Source organism: Rattus norvegicus, chromosome 16 (genome assembly GCF_036323735.1).
Source record: "Rattus norvegicus strain BN/NHsdMcwi chromosome 16, GRCr8, whole genome shotgun sequence".
Classification (NCBI taxonomy): Eukaryota; Metazoa; Chordata; class Mammalia; order Rodentia; family Muridae; genus Rattus; species Rattus norvegicus.
Window position 1 is genome coordinate 42971791 of NC_086034.1, and position 12400 is coordinate 42984190.

Below are 12400 nucleotides of genomic sequence, written 5' to 3' on the forward strand. Positions count from 1 at the left end.
GCAATGTATTCCTTCAGAGACCTGCAATTTGTGAAGAGTTTAATGTGCTTCAGGGGAAATCCTACTAAAATAAATAGGGTTGGTTATTTTCCAGTAAATATGGAGTGGAAAATAATTTTTATCCCAATCTGAGGTATAATCTCAAGGTTTAGGGACACAATTCTATACACTTGACAACTACAGCTATCACCCAGAACATCCGCAGTAAGCCTGTGACTGTTGGCTAGATGAGAATGAGTTTCTTTCAAAGTTCATCATGATTTTTTCTAAGATCTTCCCTGTAGTTGGTGGCTTGACTTCCCTCAAACATGTTCCAGTTGTCTAGAATCTCTTCCTTGGTTAGCATCTCATCCTTTTTTTTCGTCTGACTCATACACCAGACACTGGGCCTCAGCCTGTCCATGGTCATAGTCCTGAGGAAGGATCCAGTGGCAAATCTCATCCTAGTCCAGCTTCCCATACTTGTTCAGATCTTGGAAATCATTGAACTGCTCCGATTCAGACAAAATCCAGCCGGGCTCAGGGCCATTGTCCTTGTGGGAAAACATGTCCATGATGTACACATCATGGTCCACAAAATTATCCCCGTTGTTGTCAATATCCTCCAGGGTTTCCAGAACTATAATCTCTTTCATAATTTCAAACTCCTCTGGATGCAGAAAGTCAGTGAACTCTTCCCGAGTAGTTGTCAGGTTGCCGTCAAGGTCTGAAGCCTTAAACCTCCTCTAATATCGTGGCAGCAACTTTTGAAAGGTATGATGATCAGAACTGTCGTGGAATTCAGCGTAGTTTCCCAGGTACTAGCCATAGATGGCCTCCTTATATTCTATTCTTCCCAGTAGATCTTTTTGTCTGTGTCCCTAACTTAATCCTTCCTGACTTTAGCCACATTATTTTAGATGTATCTTTTCTTTACCTGTTTCATCCAAACTTTCAGCTCCTCAATAGTAATAAGGCCGCCTCCATCACTGTCAATTTGTTCACCAATTTTCCCCAGCCTCTTCTTCTCGTCCGGGCTTAGCTCATCGAAGATCTTGGAGTCCTCCATGCCCAGGAAGACCTCTTGATTGTATTGGAAGCTCTGGTTGTCCTCGGGCTGCCACTCACTCAGCTCTGAATCGATCTGAACCAAGACCACAGTGCCAGCACCAGTGCCAGCAGCAGTCCCGGAGCAAGTTCGAGGTGGACACCTCATGCCAGAGTCTTGAACAAAGGGAGGCTAGCTCGGTGCACTGTAGCCGCTGTCCCCTCCTCAATGAGGGCTTTTGTTACATTTCAAATGTTATCCCCTTTCCTGGTTTCCCATCCATAAAGCCCCCTATCCCACCCCTCCCCCGTCTTCTAGGAGGGTGTACCCGTACCCACCCACCAACTGACCCACCCACTTGCCCCTACCTGTCTCCCTGTTCTTATTTTCCCCTATACAGGGGCATTAAGCTTTCACAAGACCAAGGGCTTCTCCTCCCATTGCTGCTCAACAAGGCCATCCTCTGCTACATATGCAGCTGTAGCCATGGGTCTATCCATGTGTACTCTTTAGATGATGGATTAGGAACTGGGAGCTCTGGATGTTTCTTATTGTTGTTCTTATGGGATTGCAAATCCCTTCAGCTCCCTCAATCTTTTCTCTATCTCCTCCATCGGGGACCCTGTTCTCTGATAAATTGTTGGCTGCAAGCATCTGCCTCTGTATTTGTCATGCTCTTTAGCCCACTTTTTTGAGGAGATCACCACAGAACAATGAAGATGTATTGTCTTTGAGTGATGTTGTATAGACAAATAGTTGATTTCTTAATTCTTAATGATAATTCTTTAAGAATTCCTAAAATTAGATCAGTAATTTTAAGCTCTTTTACAATAGGACTGCTATTATGTTCTCTCTGATAATCAAAATTGCATTGAGAACTTTGCCATGCTTAAAGTGTCATGAGTTAATTGCTTCTGCAATACCAAGCAGGAATCTACAAATTAGAGCCCATTTTAAGAAGGTATAAACCAAGTAACTAGAGTTCATAAAAAGGGAATGAGTGATGGAAGGACTGAACATAAAAAATTGACTGGATTTGCCTATAGGAAATTTCACTTATTCTTTTGTCATAAAAATTACAGTTTTTAACTCTCCATGAACCTGTAGAGCCGGTGACAGATGATGACAGATTATCCTGATAATTACTCTTAATGGATATGCGTGTAAACATTCCCAGTTGTAAACTAATTATTCAACTTATGATTTGAATTCATGTGCAAACTTATGGTGAACTTTTTAACATGTGATGATGTATTCAAAAAGATATACAAGTGCTGAGAAAGAGAGAAAGCTTTTTAAACAGAAGTGAACTGAACAGGACAGAACTCAAGAAGAACTTAGAAGTAAAGGCATAGCATTGAGAGTAAGGCATTGAGAGTAAGGAAATTGTTGTGCCAGAAGAACAAGAGGAAAAGAGATAAGAAAAAGAGAGCAAGGAGAACTTTTTAAGTGAACTTTTTGGAGGCAAACTTTTGCAGAAACATTTTGTAGACCTGAAGAACTTATAAATAAAGGTTAAAATCACTTGTCAAGGTGTCCCTTTTCCTGAGCCTTCAACAAGCAACAGGGAGTTAGAGCTGCCCTGTTCCTGCAAACAGAGAATAAAGGCTACCTTCCTCTATCCCCTGCTGATGTGCTAAAAGCCAGCGACTACATTGTCTAGCCTCAAGGAAACTCAGGCAGGTCAGCTACAGTAGTAAAGAGACTTAGACCTGAGATGGGTGTGGTGGTTTGTATATGCTTGGCCCAGGGAGTGTCAGCATTAGAAGGTGTGACCCTATTAGAGTAGGTTTGTCACTGTGGGCATGCGTTATAAGTTTCTCATTCTATCTGCTGGGAAGCCAGCATTCTGCTAGCAGCTTTCAGATGCAGGTGTGCAACTCTCAGCTTCTTCTGTTCCATGCCTACCTGTGTGTCACCATATTCCCTCCTTGATGATAATAGACTGACCCTCTGAACCTGCAATCCAGGCCCAATTAAATGTTGTCCTTAAAAGAGTTGCCTTGGGGTCAGTCCCTGTAGCCACTGCCACCATCACTCCTCAGCCAGCAGCTAGGAGTCACCTCAGGTCAGGGTCTGCAGAGGACTCTAAGAGACTGCTGACAGTGCAGTTGGATGCAGAGGGCCAGGTGCTCCTCAGGATATGGTATTGGATTCTCCATGGAACCAGCCAGCAGTGTCCCTGTGCTGGGAGTGTTTCTACCACTCCGAGGAGACAACATTCAGAGTTTTTGGACAAGGTGACCTTGTGAGAGCTGGAAATAATTTATTTCCATCTCTAGGTTTTCTAGGCACATTGAGAACCATGATCAGCTTTACTAAGAGTTTGACTACTATATCCTTGATGAAAGATTTACTGCTAAGGACATTCTGGACCAAAAGATCAATAATAAAGTTTCTGCCTTTGATGATAAGGATGCTCCCTATGTTAGGGCCCTCACAGACATTCTAAAGAAGCATCTGGATACTGCCTCTGTATCCTCTGGATACAGGAATACAAGAGTAGTCAGCTTTAGGAAGCTGCTGACTTCTGCCTATGTCCAGAACTGAACTGAATCATTCCCACAGCTCCCTGCACCCAAATCCTGTGGGGTAAAGAGCTGGACCCTCAGAAGTGCAGACAATCCTGAGAGTCAGACCACACAACTACTTTCTGCCCATATTCCTGACCTAAGAGGAAATTGCCTAGTGCCCTCTGGGCAAAGGGACCTAGGAGCAGCCAGGGTTTGAACACTTCCAGTGCCTGGGTCCAGAGCTGAAATCTAGTCACCAGGCATGACTACAGATTTGAGAGCAGAGGTATGACATACTCTTCTGTGCCAAGAAACCTGCCAGGAGGCTTCAGGTCACACAAACTCAGGAGCACTCTATGTTCACAGATCCGGCTGAAAGAAAGCAAGTCTACAGGAGTGCTGACACACAGGCCTACAGGAGGGTCAAGCCACTCTCAGAGACAGCAAAACAAGAGAACACCAGTGCCAACCTGATGGAGAGAGGCAAGTACAGGAACTTAAGCAACAGCAACCAAGACTACTTGGCATCATCAAAGCCCAGTTCTCTGAGCAAAGAAAATTCTGGATATCCAAATACCCTGGAAAAGCAAGATTTGGATTTAAAAATCATATTTTATGATGACAGAAGACTTAGGCAACTGTAGCCTCACTGATCTCTCTGGAGGGGGAAATCGAATAGTTTCTATGGGCCCACTGAAGTTGAATGTGAACATGAATGAGAATCAAGTGGGACGGGGAGGAACGAAGGCATTGAGGGAGAGAATGCAGAAAGAGACAGCTGTAATCGAGCATTTGAGAAGTAGTATGGAAACCTAATATAGTGGAAAATTACTAAAATATACAAAGGTGATCCTAATGAAGTGTTCAAGTAATGGGGGAGACAAATCCCCAAGTGGCCTAAATGAAGCTTTTAGAGGTGGGATTGGGTTTCATGCAATTGAGTTGCTGGCCAAAGGGGCTCTATGGAAATCCCCAAACAATCCAGGCTGTCTCCAAGACAACAGGTTATTCTGCACAGCAAGTCCTGATTGCTGAAAATGGCATCTGCAGAACTTGATAAACATGGAGACGGTACAGGAAGATACTCTTCTGGCTACCAAAAGAGAAACATAAACACCAACCCAGCCACAAACCTGATCTATGATTCTGCTCTGTGTGCAGAAAATGCTAGGACAATGGTAGAATAAAGCCTGGGAGAGTAACCAAGCAATGCCTGATTTTATCCACTGGTCCACTCCATGAAACAGAGTCCATACCTAGCAGTGCCCTGGTAACCAAGAACCACGCTAGATAACCCAGGGACCTGGGATGAAAGCAAATAGTACTGATCTGAAAAAACAAAACCAACCAAACAGCCAACCAAAAAACCAGTGAAATGAATCCTGATGACATTCTGCTATACTTACAGATGAGTCATCTTACAGATTCAGTCATCATCAGAGAAACAGCCTCCTGTAGTGGATGGAAATGATGCAGTGAGCCACAGTCAGATATTATGTAGAGAGGGAAACCTGACGCACACAGCTCTAAATGGGACGTCTCCACCAAATCCCTCCTCTTGGAGCTTATATGAATTCACAGACACTGAAACAGCAAACACGAGACTATACCAGGTCTGCACCAGGTCGGCTGCATATATTACAGTTTTCAGTTCAGCCTTTTACTGACTCCTGAGTGTGTGAACTAGTGGGTCTCTGATTCTTGTGCCTTCTCTTGGGCTCTTCTTCTTCTGTTGTTTTGCTCTGTCCAACTTTTGATGTTGTGATAGTTCTTGTTTTTATTTTATGGTATGTTATTTTGTCACATTTTGTTCTTTAAGAAAAAGATAGAGAAAAAGAAGAAGAGCCTATGTCTTTAATAGGATCATTGTGCTTCATTTCGTACTAGCTCTGCATAGTGTGAAGTTTCTGATACATGAAAAATAAACAAATCTCTCTTTTTTTAAAATATCTTGTAAAGGCATAATTTTTAGATTATTTTAAAATTTTTATTTGCAAATATATGCAATTTTAACAGATACAACAATCATAAAATGTGAGAGTTTTTGATAGAAACACATAAGCAGAATCCTGCAGTATGTTATTTCTTGACACCTGTTACTTGATTTCTTGGCACTGGGTGGGATGAGTACAGATTGAATCTAGGGACTGGGATGTGCAAGCAACGTGATCTCATGCTAGCTCCAGCTCTCTTTTAAAGTCAACAAAGAGGGTTTGTATGTCCTAATTTTAATTAAAATGGAAGTAAAAAACAAATCAGACTCCTCAGTAGAGGACAGATGCAAATCCAGAAGCCATCTTTCCTGAGGGAGTTTTTTTTTCCCACTGGTGTGAAGACTTGGGAAGAGACATGAGTTCCCTGTAGGTCCTCCTGACTTGTTTGGATGTGGAAGAGCTGGTTGGTATACTGCCTGTGACATAAAACACCTGGCTAGGTCACACCTGCCCTCAGAGTCCTTCATAGAAAGAGCACACACTTGTGAATCTAAGTGAGGAAGAAATGAAGAAGTGGACACCATTTCTGGCCATTTTAGGACATGCTCGTGAGAATAAATCTACCCAGGTCTTTCTTTTCCTCACTATCAACCTACCATGAGGACTAACCTCTAAAATTTATCACCGCTAAGTTGCCCTTTGAACTCCCTGTACAGCCTATGCAGACCTTGAACCTGGGATTCTCCTGTTTTGGGTTATGGGCTTATAGCACCAGGCTAGACTCGATCAAAGCTTCTATTCGAGTATGACACTTATTCTATAAGACCTCAACATTACTACACAGAGAAGCAGGGGAAATAGTAGCTCAGATGCCAGCAGCGTGTGTTGACCACCCTTGGATCCTCACAAGCTGTTGCTCAGCTGGCTCTCTGAATGTACTGAAGACCACTGTAGAACAGGCAGCCAGGGGAACCCTGAATATATAACAGTAAACATGGTTGCATAAGGAGTCCATGGTTTTCTACAAAAGGGAGTCTGAGATGCAGTCTCTACACTGGAGATTTAAAGCTAGGGCAACAGAGTAGGTGGAATGAGATAACTCTGATCAAGACAATGGTTCCAGTGGACCATGTTCAAAAGATCTCAAATAATTCACTGAGGGGGCTACCATGGCTAGGCCACCAAGGAACCTATAAGAGCCCATGAGTTTCTGGAGCTTGATGGGTCTGTGGAACATCATCTCCCCCTGAGAACATCACACATGTGTCTTATAATCATGGCCAACATGGTCTGGTTTGTTTAGACCAGTGAAGTGTGTGTCATTCCTGAGCAATGAGAATACAGATATAGCATGTGCTTTCCTTGCTTTCCCTCCAGCAAGCCATATTCCTAGCAGTGACTGATGTGTGTGTGGAAGTCAGATCTAGAAAGGAATAAAGCAAAGAAAAAAACGAGCATGGTTCCCTATAACCCAATTCTACTTTGGGGTTGTTGTCTGGGACACAGTTTGGCTGCTGTTCTTACTTGGAACTGGAAGATATCACAATATGACACTAACCTCAAAAGAGACATTTGTGTTTTGGGTTCCTTAATTCACAAACTCCGTTTCACAGAAGGCTAAGGTTTAGCCAGGGGCTGATAGTATTTAGCAAGAGAAAAAAAAGGCTACTCCTCAATTTCCTAAGTACCAAACATACACACGCACGCAGGCAGGCAGGCATGTGCAAAACCAAATCCCTCAGTTACTATTAAATTCGTGGGATAATCTATCACCAAGTGGCCTGATGTTCCCAAGAACATTCCATGCTGCAACATTGCACATCTCAACAGGTGTTTTCTTTAATTTTTTGCCTTCCACTCCAAATTTCTGCTCAGTTTGAGAAAGTTCTGTGGGCCGCTGCTAAGAAACTTTCTTCTTCAATGTTTGAATCACCATTAAAACAGCAAGAAGCAGCAAGTGGAATTAATTTCAGTAATGTCATTTACTTAAACCAATTTATCCTAAACATTAGTTCAACATGGGGCCATAAAACTATTTTGGTATTTAATTATTCTATTGTGCTAAATACTTGGAATACAAGACGTATTTTATCCTTCCAGCATAGCTCACTCTGAACTAGCCACATTGCAAGTACTGGGTAGCCACAGAGCTGGTGGCCATGGTGTTGCTAGTGAAGCCCTAGCATTTATGGTTCAGTAATGTGGTTCATTATACTACCACAAGTGTGAGGTCTCCTTGAAAAGTTTGTTTTAATTTTTAAAGATTTCATGTATAATTTAGTGTAAAATTATTTTACATCTATTCTTAATGTATTATTTCCTTCTCTAGAAAATTAGTTACTACTGTATTACCTATTTAGAAAAGGAATTATGTTAGCCCCATGGCTCTGATTCTTGCTAGTATATTACTTGAACTCAAGAAGAACTGAGTCAGGGCCTGGTAATTTCTGTTTAAACTTGAGGAGAGAAGATGAGTTAGAAACTTGTAAATCATGTGTCTTTGATGAGCTCCATTTCCAGAGATGAGGCTCTCTCCAATTTGCCTTTGAAAACTCTGAGTTCTAAGACTCCTGTTAGGATGAGTTTCCTTTGGGGGGGTTGGGCTGAATTTTATTATTGTTGATTTTTAAATGGGGAGGGGGTAGTGAGCACACAAGGACACATTTGTGTGCACATGCACATCTAGTTAGAAGAATGTTGAAGAAGTCATTCTTACCTTCTGCCATACAGAATCTGGGAATGGAACTCAGGCTGTCAGGCATAATGACAAGTGCCTTTACTTTCTGAGCCATCTCACTAGCCCCACCAGTGTGGTATGCTAAGAAAACGTGGCCTTTTGTGTTGTTGCCTGTCAAGTAACCTTCCAAGTGTTTGGAGCAACTATTTCCAGGGCAGAGAATTGCTCTTCTCTGTCCCACACCCTGCCCCCATGACTTGCCATCTAAATTCCCTGTGCTAGTGTTGGCAACTTGATTCGAACTAGAGTAGTCTGGAAGCAGGAACATCAGTTGAGAAAATGTTTCCATCTTACTAGCCTGTAGGAATGTCTCAGTAGATTGTCTTGATTGTTGACTGGTGTGGGAGGCCCCCTGTCCACTCTGGGCAGTGAAGTACCTGGGCGTGTGGTTCTGGGAGGTATAAGGAAGGCAGCTGAATGTGATCCTGGAAAGAAGCCAGCAAGCAGCACTCTTCCACAGTTGCCACCTCTGCTCCTGCCTGAGTGCCTGCTTGGCTTCCCTCAATGATCAGACCTGTAAGTCAAATAAATCCCTCCTCTCAGAGTTTACATGGTGTTTAACTGCACTACAAAGCAAACTAGGCCTGCCATCGTGACTGAACAGTGACTAGCAGAAGATGTTCCCTGGTGAGTGAGTGGTAGGGTCCTTCAGAGTCCAAAGTAATTATTTGAACACAAGAAGGGGTGGGGAGAGAAAATGTCTTGCTTTTATCCAGTGGTCAATGAAGTCAGCCCTGGACAAATGTATATATAAAAGGTACTAAGTGAAATCACCAGGTTGGGTATCTGTGTGTATGGCTGTGTGCTCACGTGTATGTGTGTGTGCCCATGAGTGTGTGTACATATATACTTGTAGAGGAGGTCATGAGTTTGAGAGGAGTGTTAATGGAGACATGGGAGGGGTTGGAGGAAGAGAGGGAGTGGAAGAAATGATGCAAATACAATGTGCAATTTTCAAAAATTTAAAAAAGTATTTGAAATTAAAATTTTAAATGGAGGAGAAATACATATTTTAAAATATTTAAATTAGACAAGAATATTATGTTGCTAGCAAAATTGCTGAATTTTCCAGCTACTCCAGCATTTATAGAAAGAATTATTTCTCAATTAAAATAGTGTCGTCTAGAGAGAAGAGTCATAAAATATCAACAACTTCAAATTTTTAGCCATATATACCCTTGTGCAAATTTTTACATGTTTTATATAATGAAAATAATATAACCACATTAAATACACTGTAAAAAGCAGAGAGAGTTTTAGAGACATGTTTAGCAAGGAAACTGATTAAAGTGAATGAATATGTATCCAAAATAGTTATTCTACTGGGATGACACCATAATATCTAGGCAATATGAAAACTTTTACACTTTACATAAATGTATATAGTGATGTTATTTTTAATTTTGGGAAGTTATTTTTGAGGTTTTTTATTTCATTTTAAATAGTTATTTTGTGTGGGGGAGGAGAGCACATAGGCACAAGGAGGTCAGATGATAACTTGTTAGAATCAGCTCTGGTCTCCTACCATGTAAATCTTAGGGAATTAAACTCAAGTTGTCATATGCCTGTGGCCAACACTGGCCTTCACCTACTAAATCATTTGTGCAGCCTTGTTTTTGAGATACGTTTTAAGTGAGAGGATTTCGAAGGTTCCTAAATATAATGAAAACCAAACAAACACTTAAAAGAATTGATACAATTATTTAATTTGAATTCACTTGCATCTCTTTTTATACTTAAAGCCATAAATTATGGAGTCTCTCTGAGTTTATCTCCAACCTGGAAGCAGGACCCCAATACGCATAACACAGTGAAGGACAGAGGCTGCCTGTTCTGCCTCTGTGAGAAGCAGGAGGGTTGTATTTCCTTGCAGTCTTCTCTTACACTTCCTAGAAGTCACTTATGAGGCTTTCTAAATTGAAGTGCACCATGTGCCACCATGATGTCTGAAGCATCTAACCCTACTGGGTAACCCTGTGATGGATGAAGAAATAGGCAAAGCTGAATGGAAGTTTCTGGAAACTGTAGGATCTAAAGCAGGAGAACTTTTATCATTAACCAGCATTATGTTTCTCTTTGCTGTCCTGCTCTAACTATCAGATTTCTTCAAGCCCTTAGGGTCACTCACGAATTTTGTCAGTCACTCTCTTGTTCTGAATCCATGCCTTTCTTGATGGGCCTGGAGAATACGCTTCAGTGCCCAGATTCCAGTGGAAAGAGCCAAGCTGCTGTAGCATGGGGACCTCTGGAAACAACTTTGAGCTCTCTGGTTAGGGGAGCCATGTGCTAAGCCTTGCTGCTTGGTTGAAGGTGAATAGAATTCTGGGAAGAGCAGTATTGGAATATTTCTGACGTTGTGCTGGAAGACCATGTTTTCAAAAAAAAAAAAAACTTTACAAATGGAAGCAGGGTTTACAGGGCCCTGCCTCAGGAGTTGAGAGTATTTGCTGATTTTACAGAGGACCGGAGTTCAGTTCCTAGCACACAAATCAGATGGCTCAAAACCATTCCATTTCCAGAAGACCCAGTACCGTCTTCTGTCCTGTGTGGGCACCTGCATATATGTGATATATGCTCAAACAGGAGCATTTGAACGAGTGCACATGTATGCACAGGTGCACATGTTTGAGCATATGCACACACATACACAGAGGCACACATGTACACACACATGCACAAACATATACACACACATACACAAACATGTACACACAAATACACACAGAGAGCTTTAAAAAGGGTATAGCATGTGTTTGTACATTTTATATTATTATTTTAAGTACCAAATTAAAGTGTTTAAAAATATATCAGCACTTCCCACAATAGACTCTCTTTTAAATAGATTTTATGGTGTTTCCTGCACACTTCACTCACTCCTGGGGAGAGCCACTCTCAAATTTCCTTCCTGGGAGAGGTTTCTTTATAAAAGTCCCTAGCAACAGAGCCTGTGTTTTTCTCACACAGAATTTCAGGAATTAGCAAAGGTCTTCTGGTTTTAAGGAACAAAATAACCTCAGATTGTTTAAAATTGTATTTGTTTGTCTATTTATTTAATGAGTGCTCTGCTGCATGTACACCTGCATGCCAGAAGAGGGTACCAGATCCCCTCATAGACAGATGGTCCTGAGCCATCAAGTGCTTGCTGAGAGTTGAACTCAGGACCTCTGGAAGAGCAGCCAGTGCTCTTAACCATCTCTCCAGCCTCCAGAGAATATTATTATCCTAGAAAAATGAACTTGGCAGAAATTGAAGCTTTACTTACCTATTTAATAATATTTGAAATTTTAAAACTTTTTTATGATCGCCGGGGAGGGCCTGAGCATTTTTGTTCAATCCTTTGTAGGAAGCAAGGAAGCAATTATACTTGTTTTCTTGGCTATTTTCAGTTCAAGGAGTTTATGCCTCTAGCAGAGCACAGGGAAAGCACCATGCTTGGACCAAACCAGCTGCTAAGTTCCTCTCTTCTTCCTGCAGAGGAGAAAGTTCAACCTCAGAATGTTCTATTTTGCTGCTGAATTCATGTGGTTTGAAGGTTGGGATCCTAGAGAGCTGATTAAAAGTAGGGTATTAGCTCTTAGAACTTTATCTCCATGTAAAACACCTGCAATCTTTTGTTTCTGCTACATCCACCGCTCTGTGAGGTCATTTTCAGAGTATTTGCTGACATAGGAGGGTCCACATGAGTGTGAGCAGCACCATTCCATAGGCTGGGGTCTCATCAGAGTAAGGGGGAGCAAGGACAGCGTGCCTAATCCCCTTTTTATTCTGTTCCTGTGTGCTGACATGGGCTGAGCTGTTGAAAAAAATGCCTGCAGCTAGATCCTTCTCCAGTATCTCCAATAAGAGTCGTTTGCATGGCCAGCTCTGTGACAAAGGTTGAATACTTTCACTATGACATCAGAAGCAGGAATAGACATCGAGGCAACTGCCACAGGCTCCAACTTAGCCTGGAGTTCTTGTCTATGCCTCAGTTTATATGAAGTCTCTGCCTGACTCTTAACTTTTAGCACTGGTAATTCTTCATAGAGAGGCCTGCCCTGTGTCCTGTGGGCTGTGATTATCATTGTGGCCTAAGCACTCACCATGCTTTAGAGCCTTCTAGAGACCCTCAGTCCAGAAGACATGAAGGAGCTCAGTGGAGTAGAGCAATCCTGTGGATTGGGTGGGAGGTTTGGGGGCAGGGGGAAGG

General features: G+C 42.0%; 1 pseudogene; it reads right to left on the reverse strand.

The window, feature by feature from the left end:
- Window positions 1-244: 244 nt before the first annotated feature.
- On the reverse strand, window positions 245-1195 carry Rcn1-ps9 (reticulocalbin 1, pseudogene 9; annotated as a pseudogene).
- Window positions 1196-12400: the final 11205 nt, after the last annotated feature.